This window comes from Gymnoscopelus microlampas (genome assembly GCF_963454915.1).
Source record: "Gymnoscopelus microlampas genome assembly, chromosome: 17".
In the NCBI taxonomy this organism is placed as follows: Eukaryota; Metazoa; Chordata; class Actinopteri; order Myctophiformes; family Myctophidae; genus Gymnoscopelus; species Gymnoscopelus microlampas.
In genome coordinates this window covers 3,055,212-3,064,134 of record NC_139954.1, presented here as the reverse complement: position 1 = coordinate 3,064,134, position 8,923 = coordinate 3,055,212, and the positions used below count along the sequence as shown (strand labels likewise).

Below are 8,923 nucleotides of genomic sequence, written 5' to 3'. Positions count from 1 at the left end.
TCTTTTGCTGTTGTTTTTCGTTTTTCAAATCCTACAATCTCTTAAAATCAGCGTGAGTTTCCTTTTTGTTAATAGCGCGGTAGTTCCTGGCCAAACAGGAAACCGGTGCATTTCCGCTTCCATTTTCCGGCCAGATGACGTCATTTTCGCGGGAAAGTCAACCTCGACAGCGTTCAATAGAAAATATATAAATAAAATGCTTTCGGGGGTGAAATTCATGGAGTGGGTGTTGTGAAACATTTGCCACTCACAAAAGATATACAATTTAACTTTAGTTTTATTGAAAAAGTTATCCTAGTATTACTTTAAGGACTTTTAAGACCTTTTTAATACCTAAAAAACAAGAAAAGAAAAGAAAAAAATAATATTACTGTGTTAAAAGTAATCCATAAACTATACTATAAAAACTGGTCAAACATTGGCAAAATTGTCAAATAATTTAAGAAAGAGGCAGACATTGTGAAAATTGACTACAGACCCACAACGCCCCGCAATATTTATCTGTGGAACCCAGTCAAACTAAATTTAATCACTCAACTCCTACCATTCCAAGTGCTTGTCAGGATGGGGGGTCCGTAGTTCAAATAAGATTATTTTGGGGGGTCCCCAGTTCAAATAAGATTATTTTGGGGGGTCCCCAGTTCAAATATGATTATTTTGGGGGGTCCGCAGTTCAAATATGATTATTTTGGGGGGTCCCCAGTTCAAATATGATTATTTTGGGGGGTCCGCAGTTCAAATATGATTATTTTGCGGGGTCCACAGTTCAAATATGATTATTTTGGGGGTTGCGGACTGAATAGGTTGAGACCCACTTGCCTAGTAGACTATTAAACAGGTTGAGATCTATTCACATTCACAAACACACCTGATCAGGAACACAGAGGTTTCTTGTTTTCAACAACAACTGTGTTTATGATCACATTTTGTTCTTTGCAGATCGTTCAGAATTTGAACAACTGCAGGCCAACTACACCATCCTGATCCTGGAGAGAGATCAGCTGGAGACCAACCTGACCCTGGAGAGAGATCAGCTGCAAAGTGAAGTAAACCAGCTAAAGAGAGGTAAGAGAGATTACAGATTATTTGAATCAATATGAATTAGTAGATTATGAATGCCATTGTAATCATGGCATCAGTATTATATTGAGAGAAGAAAACTGCCTGTGCCACTTAAGAGCATTGCTCTATATGGTGACTCCTGATAATGTGTGTGTGTGTGTGTGTGTGTGTGTGTGTGTGTGTGTGTGTGTGTGTGTGTGTGTGTGTGTGTGTGTGTGTGTGTGTGTGTGTGTGTGTGTGTGTGTTTGTGTGTGTGTGTGTTTTTTTTTTTTTTTGGTTTCTTACTCCTGGGGCCCGTTTCATGAAACCTGGATTAGGGATAAACCGGGTTTAATTGGCTATCCTGCCTTAAATTATCCAGGATCAGCCATGAATCGGTTTCACGAAAACTGAGTTATCTCGGCAGATTAACTTAGCCAGTAAACCTGGATATGTTTATCCATGACAGTCAATGTGATCACAAACCAATGAGTTTGTCCACACTTATTCAATTCTTATACGAAAATCGAAGATCTACAAGCCCGAAAAAAAATGGTCTTATGGCGGCCGGGGGTCCAAGGGGGTCATTGGGGGTCCCCATGGCAGTCGGGGGTCCACGGGGGTCCCTGTGGCGGCCGGGGGTCCACGGGGGTCCACGGGGTCCCCGTGTTGACGGGGACCCCTGTGGACCCCCGGCCGCCTTATGGACCCCCGGCCCCCCATGAACCCCCGTGTACCCCCGGCCCCCCGTGGACCCCCGTTGACCCCTGTGAACCGGGAACCCCCGGCCGCCAAAAGGGAAGCTTTTCACTTGTAGATCTTCGATTTTAGAAATTAGAAATTAGAAAATGATTCTAAGTGTTTATAATTATAATTCCAATATTCACTTAAACTCCTCATGTTTAAGCCTAACTGAATTATATATTTATGGACTTGTACATAAATCAATTGTATATTTTTGGACGACTTTTGCATTTAATTTGTCGGCAATACTTTGCCACACTTTCTCTCTGGATCTATATTTATTGGAGCCGTGTTTCCTTTCTTGCTTATTATACATTTTACTTCCTCATATGATTCCATGAGCTGCTGCAGTGCTGGTGTTCAGCCACAGAGAAGAACGCCGCTCTGGTTTTGGCCTCCATGATTGGTCAAGTTCAAGGATTCTGCTATCGACTTTCATGGTCTTTTATAGGAATACGTGAACGCACATTCAGCCTGGTTTAATGATCCTGGCTCGACAAAGCCGCTCCTTCTCAGCCCGGTATGGCGTTCGTGCGAACTGAATAAACCAGGCTTAACAGCGCAGGCTTGTCAAACCTGGATAATTTAATTCCGCTTTCGTGAAATAGACCCCTGTTCTGTCAAGTTGAGACACAAGGGGGCAGTGTTAAGCTTTTTGTCTATAAGAAGCAGAGTTCTGGTGAAAACAGAGGAGTGCCAGTGGCATTTATAGTTCATTAAATACTAGTTTAACATACAGTGCAGACCACATGAAGAAACTATATTTATATAATAAATACGTTTACCTTCCACTACAATACCTGTCAGAGAGGGTCCCCAGATGACAGTAAATTGACAATTTAAGGACTTTTAAGACCTTTTTAATACCTAAAAAAACAAGAAAAGAAAAGAAAAAAATAACATTACTGTGTTAAAAGTAATCCATAAACTATACTATAAAAACTAGTCAAACATTGGCCAAATTGTCAAATAATATCAGAAAGTGGTAGAAATTGTGAAAATTGCCTACAAGCTCACAACGCCCCGCAATATTTATCTGTGGAACAGAGTCAAACTAAATGTAATGACTCAACTCCTACCATTCCAAGTGCTTGTCAGGATGGGGGGTCCGTAGTTCAAATATGATTATTTTGGGGGGTTCCCAGTTCAAATATGATTATTTTGGAAGTTGCGGCCTGAATAGGTCGAGCCCCACAGACACTGGCCTAGTAGACTATTAAACAGGTTGAGATCTATTCATATTCACAAACACACCTGATCAGGAACACTGAGGTTTCTTGTTTGCAACAACAACTGTGTTTATGATCACATTTTGTTCTTTGCAGATCGTTCAGAATTTGAACAACTGCAGGCCAGCTACACCAACCTGATCCTGGAGAGAGATCAGCTGGAGACCAACCTGATCCTGGAGAGAGATCAGCTGGAGACCAACCTGATGGAGAGAGATCAGCTGGAGACCAACCTGATCCTGGAGAGAGATCAGCTGCAAAGTGAAGTAAACCAGCTAAAGAGAGGTGAGAGAGATTACAGATTATTTGAATCTATATTAATTAGTGTCCGACCGATATGGATTTTTGTGACCGATACCGATAACCGATTTTAGAGAGGTTTGGATTATATCGGTCACTGATAACCGATATGCAACCGATATTGTGAATTTTATTAGCTGGAATGAAAATAGGCCTTTTCTGTTTTGTTTTTTTTACATTTACTCAAGTACTGTACTTAGGAACATTTTAAGGTACAATTTTGAGGTACTGTTTTTTTTTACTTCAATGGAGTATTTCCAATCTTCAACACTTTTACTTCTCCTCCACTACATCTCAGAGGCATATATTATACTGTAGCGTTTGCGGTCCCTCACAGCTAACTCACTAACTTAAATAAAAGGAGGAAATATGGATTGACGTTTTAACCGGAGAACCGGGTTTTATTGCCCTTTCAATACAGCCTAAAACTGGGTTGGGAGGGTGCCGAAAACAACAAAGAGGCTGCGCCTGCGCTGTCTGTCTAGCTTGAGTCTCTCCACACACTGTGCCACCATAGTGTCTCTGCCACTTCCTTGTTCCTCTTCGCGGGCTTCTCCTTTACCCACCCCCTTTGATCATACGTTAACCCCTTCTCAGCCTATATCCAATATCCGCTCTGTAGGTCCAGTGAGGAAAACCAGGCGGACCCGGCCACATAGTCAAGAGACTCGTCTATCCTTGGCAGCGGATAAGAGTCCTTCTCTGTTCTGTCATTCAAGGGCCGGTAGTCAACACACAACCTCCAGGACGCATCTTTCTTTGGAACCATAACGACTGATGACACCCATGGGCTCTCTGATGGCTCGATGATGCCAGCATCCTCCATTTCCCGCAGCAGCTGGTTGGCAGCAGCTTGGCGGGCATAAGGCATTCGACGAGTCCGCTGTCGAATCGGTCGTGCATTTCCCGTATCAATAGAGTGTTGGACCAAGTGTGTGCGGCCCACATCATGGGGACTTGTGGCGAAACAGTGTCGATACTCATACAGGATACACACAAGCTCATTTTGCTGTCTTGAGTCCATCCCCCCCGATTCTTCTCCCAAATGTCCTTGACAATGGTGCTGGCTGCTGTCTCCTTCTCCGAGACAGGGGCCACACTAGCTGAACGTATAGCAGCAGGAAAGTGCGACTAGGCACGCATCTCCGGATCTGGAACCAGGAGACTGTCAGCAGGCAGTGGAAGAGGCAGTCTGCATAAGGGGGCTCCCACTGAGGCGGGTCAGCATAATCAGTTGGTTCTCCCCGCACGTCGTTGTTCCCTGCTACATTTGTCATTCCTGGTGCGGGTGAGTCACTCAGAAAGGGGATGCAAGTTCCGTCCGGAAACAAGAGGATCTGTCTGTTGAAGTCTAGTACCAACCCCGCTTCACACATAAAGTCCAGTCCAAGTAAGTAAATCTCTTTCACTTCGGCCACTCAGAAGGGTTGGCAGGCAGAGTAGACCCCCACCTGGATCTGCGCTTCACACCTCCCTAACATGAGAGCCCTTTCCCCCGTGACTGTGATGAGGGGAACATCGATAGCTTGAGTTGGGGTCCCCGGCGGCAGAAGATCGGGGTGGAGGAGACTTGCATTTGAGCCTGTGTCAATTTTTTTTAAATATTTGGACTCCTGGTCATTGTCTCATGATGGCGCCGGTGTGGCTGGCTGGCCGTCTGAGGCTCTCTGTCTGTGTCCTACTGTTGTATGTTCTCCTGTTAGCGTCTGTCACAAGGACCATCGACTCTCTCCTGGTCTATGACCGTCTGGAGCTATTGAAAATCAAGGCTTCTGTGGACTGCTTGGTGGAACTTGGCCATGATGAACAAAGGAACTTTGCTCCCCCGCACTTAGCGGACATACCCTCATACCTGCTGCATGCAAAGGACTCACTTCCCCGGAGGCGTAAACGTCACAGGCGCAGAGGGACACGAGCCGGCCGGCTAGTCCGGGTCAAAGCCTGGCTTGCGCTCCCCCTGATTCAGCTCAGTTTTACCGCACCAATGCACGGGAAGACAGAGCATGCCTTCGCCGCCTCACTTCCCGACCCGCCCACTCCCTGGTTCATACCTGGCTGGTACCTGTTGCTGACCCGTATGAAGAGCTCCAAGGCCTGCGCCCTGTTCTGCCTCGCCCCCGGCGTTTTGGTGGAGTTAAAAACGGCAACCTCAAGCCGCTGAGCCGGGCGGCTCGTGTGGCGGATACCCCCGCCACAACCAGATGTGCGTTGCTAAACATAAGATCGGTGAAGGATAAGACCTTTATCCTGAATGATCTATTCTCCTCGCACGCGTTGGATATTCTCTTTGTGACGGAAACATGGATGAAACCGGGTGAGTCTGCTGCCTTCACCGAACTCCTACCTCCTAACTGTACTGTCATAAACTCTCCTAGGACTACAGGTCGTGCAGGAGGAATAGCAACTATTTTTAAAGACAGTCTTTATTGTAAGCCCATGTCACCGCTGTCATTCTCCTCTTTTGAATTGAGTTTGTTTGAGCTGCGTCGCTCCGACCCGGTTCTATGTGCGGTGATCTATCGGCCACCGAAATACAATAAGGACTTTATAAAGGACTTCTCCGATTTCTTGGCTGGTGCTCTGATTAAGTATGATAAAATCTTAATTGTTGGAGATCTGAACGCGCACGTCTGTTGTATCTCTAAGCCACTGGCTAAAGATTTCCTGGATGTACTTGATGCTTTTAACCTTGTTCAGCATGTCACTGAGCCGACACACGAGCTCGGGCATACGCTTGATCTTGTCATTTCTTACGGCTTGCCTATTTCGAATGTACAGGTTTGTGCTCCAGTCCTCTCTGATCATTTTCCTGTCATTTTTGATTTTGTATTGCCCTGTGACACTTTAAAATCATGCGCTCCTGCGCGCCAGTGTCGCGTGTTGAAACCTGGTACTGCTGTGCTTTTTTCTTCTGCCTTCGCTTGTTGCCCAGTGTGGTAAAGACAGACACTGCCTTTCCCACTTTACCTTTATAGCCTCACATGTTCCATTATTTTCATTATTTTCTGTTTAACATATGCATTTATCATACTACTCATTTCATATTCATTTCATTTATATAAACAACACAGAGACAATTGTTTGTTTAAAACATAACCACTTTATTGTATATCAACAGTTTAAAGCTCCTCACCACCCCAAACAAACACACATACTTGCCAAGACCACTTCCTGGTCTGAGGATCTGGAAAGAGTAACACATGACCACAGTGCTCCTTATATGGAGGGTAGGGGAATTGGGACATACCATTTGACAGGGGAGTGTGGGATTTTTCTGTATAAGGTATATTATGATGGAAAAGAGGTATGTGGTTAAACAGGATTAATACTTACCTTTTGATTGTTGATTGAATCATTTCTGTAAAATTTGGAAAATGTTTTCTTTGTTTGAGTTCACTTGTAATTTTGGGGAATGTGTTGAGGTTGCCTGTTTTGTAGGACATGGTTGAGGCCACTAAGGAGAGCCATTCAGGTAGAGGATATGAGTCAGTCTAGTCTCAGGCCTGAGGAGGAAAGTCACGGGCACAATGCGGCTGCTAAAGCTCTGCCCGGTATCTCAGTCTGACAGAGTCAGTTAGTCTCTGGACATGTTGTTTGTGTGAAGCAATGTAGGTTTATTGTTTTGGTTTTTTTTAAATTATTTTTCTTGAAACAATTTTTTTGAACACCATTTTTTTTTGTGCACTTTAAAGAAAATAACCCCGGATTATCACAACAGTTGGTTTGTCATTCTGTCTACCTAGCCCTCATCCAAAGGAACTCTTTTACACCCAGGCTGAAAATGGTTTCACTGAGGGTCTAGACACTGAGCAACTCACATCGTCCTTTCTCTCCACTTGTGTCGGCATCCTGGACACTGATGCGCCGCTAAAAAACATGCGCCCCAGACCTAGGTCTGAGCCTTGGCTAAACGACAACACCCGTGCTGCCAGGAGAGAGTGCCGGAGAGCTGAGCGCAGGTGGAGAAAGGACAGGCTCCATGTGTCACATGACATTTTAAAAGAGTGTTGGAAAAAATATCAAAGTACTGTCAAAACTGAAAAGTCAAGGCACTTCTCCGATATAATTTCCAAAAATGTCGATAAACCATGTGTTCTTTTTAAAACGATTGAACAGCTGCTAAATCCTCCCCAGCCCACTTGTTTGGAAGCGTCTCTTGAGGTCTGTGAAAAAGTTCTTAGCTATTTTGTAGACATGGTCACTACCATCCGAGCACACATCTCCCCCCCTGCCTTCGACCCCTCCGTGGCTGTCACCTGCACTACTGTATTTAACCATTTCAACCCTGTGTCATTTGCAAAACTCAGTGAAATGGTCATCCAACTCAAAACCTCATCCTGTCCCACAGATGCTATCCCCACTCACCTCTTTAAGGAGTCCTTAACACATCATTAAAAACCCTCAGCAATGCTGACTCAGTGCTATGAAACGCTTTAAAACCAGATTGAAAAATGTCAAAAATGCTGTGTACCTGCAGAAAAGACTGTAATTGTGATAACACAGCTTTTTCAAGGATCTTTGAAATGAATGGGAGCTTAGAAATAGGTCTGTAGTTAGCTAGAACAGAGGTATCCAGGTTAGGTTTTTAGCGGTGCCAACCGCTCTACACTTGACTTTGTCCGTATGTCCGTCCGTCCGTCCGTCGTCCGTATGAGCCCGGGATGAGCACGGCAAAGAAGAAACACATACAAACACACGCGCACACACACACACACACACACACACACACACACACACACACACACACACAGACGTGGAGACTGCCTATGCCATCTCTCCTCTCATTGCCCACACGTACCACTGGTTATCAACGAGGGGTCCAGGGACCCCCAGCGTATGTTATGTCCGAGCACGGGATGAGCACAGGATTTTAAACAGCTATAACTCCAGTGTGCAGCATGCCACCAAGTCCAAATTTGGTATGTGGACTTAGACCAGCAATAGGGACGAGCATGAATTACTGAAGTTATCAAAGAGGGGTCCAGGGACCCCCAGCGTATGTTATGTCCGTCCGCCCGTATGAGCACGGGATGATCACGGGATTTTAAACAGCTATAAGTCCAGTTTGCAGCATGCCACCAAGTCCACATTTGGTATGTGGACTTAGACCACCAATAGGGACGAGCATGAATTGCTGAAGCCCCGCCCCAGGGTTCCAGGGACCCCCAGCGTATGTTATGTCCGTCCGCCCGTATGAGCACGGGATGAGCACAGGATTTTAAACAGCTATAACTCCAGTTTGCACCATGCCACCAAGTCCAAATTTGGTATGTGGACTTAGACCACCAATAGGGACGAGCATGAATTGCTGAAGCCCCGCCCCCTCTGTCTTCCCATTGGCTGGCCTTTAAACAGCCATAACTCAAGTTCGCAGCATGCTACGGAGTACAAATTTTGTACATGGACTAAAACCACCAATAGGGACGAACTGTAATTACTTAAGCCACGCCCCCTCTGTCTGCCCATTGGCTGGGCTTTAAACAGCCATTATTCCAGTTTGCAGCATGCTACCAAGTACAAATTTGGTAAGTGGACTCAGACGACCAATAGGGACAAACTGAAATGAGTTAAGCCCCGCCCCAAAGGCACCGCTTCCTTCACACAGGGTG

General features: G+C 45.3%; 1 long non-coding RNA gene across 1 annotated transcript in view; it reads right to left on the bottom strand.

Moving 5' to 3' along the window:
* The window catches only part of LOC311065093, a 442,153-nt gene that overhangs the window by 315,835 nt on the left and 117,395 nt on the right, over positions 1-8,923 (bottom strand). The gene's annotated exons all lie outside the window — the stretch shown is intronic.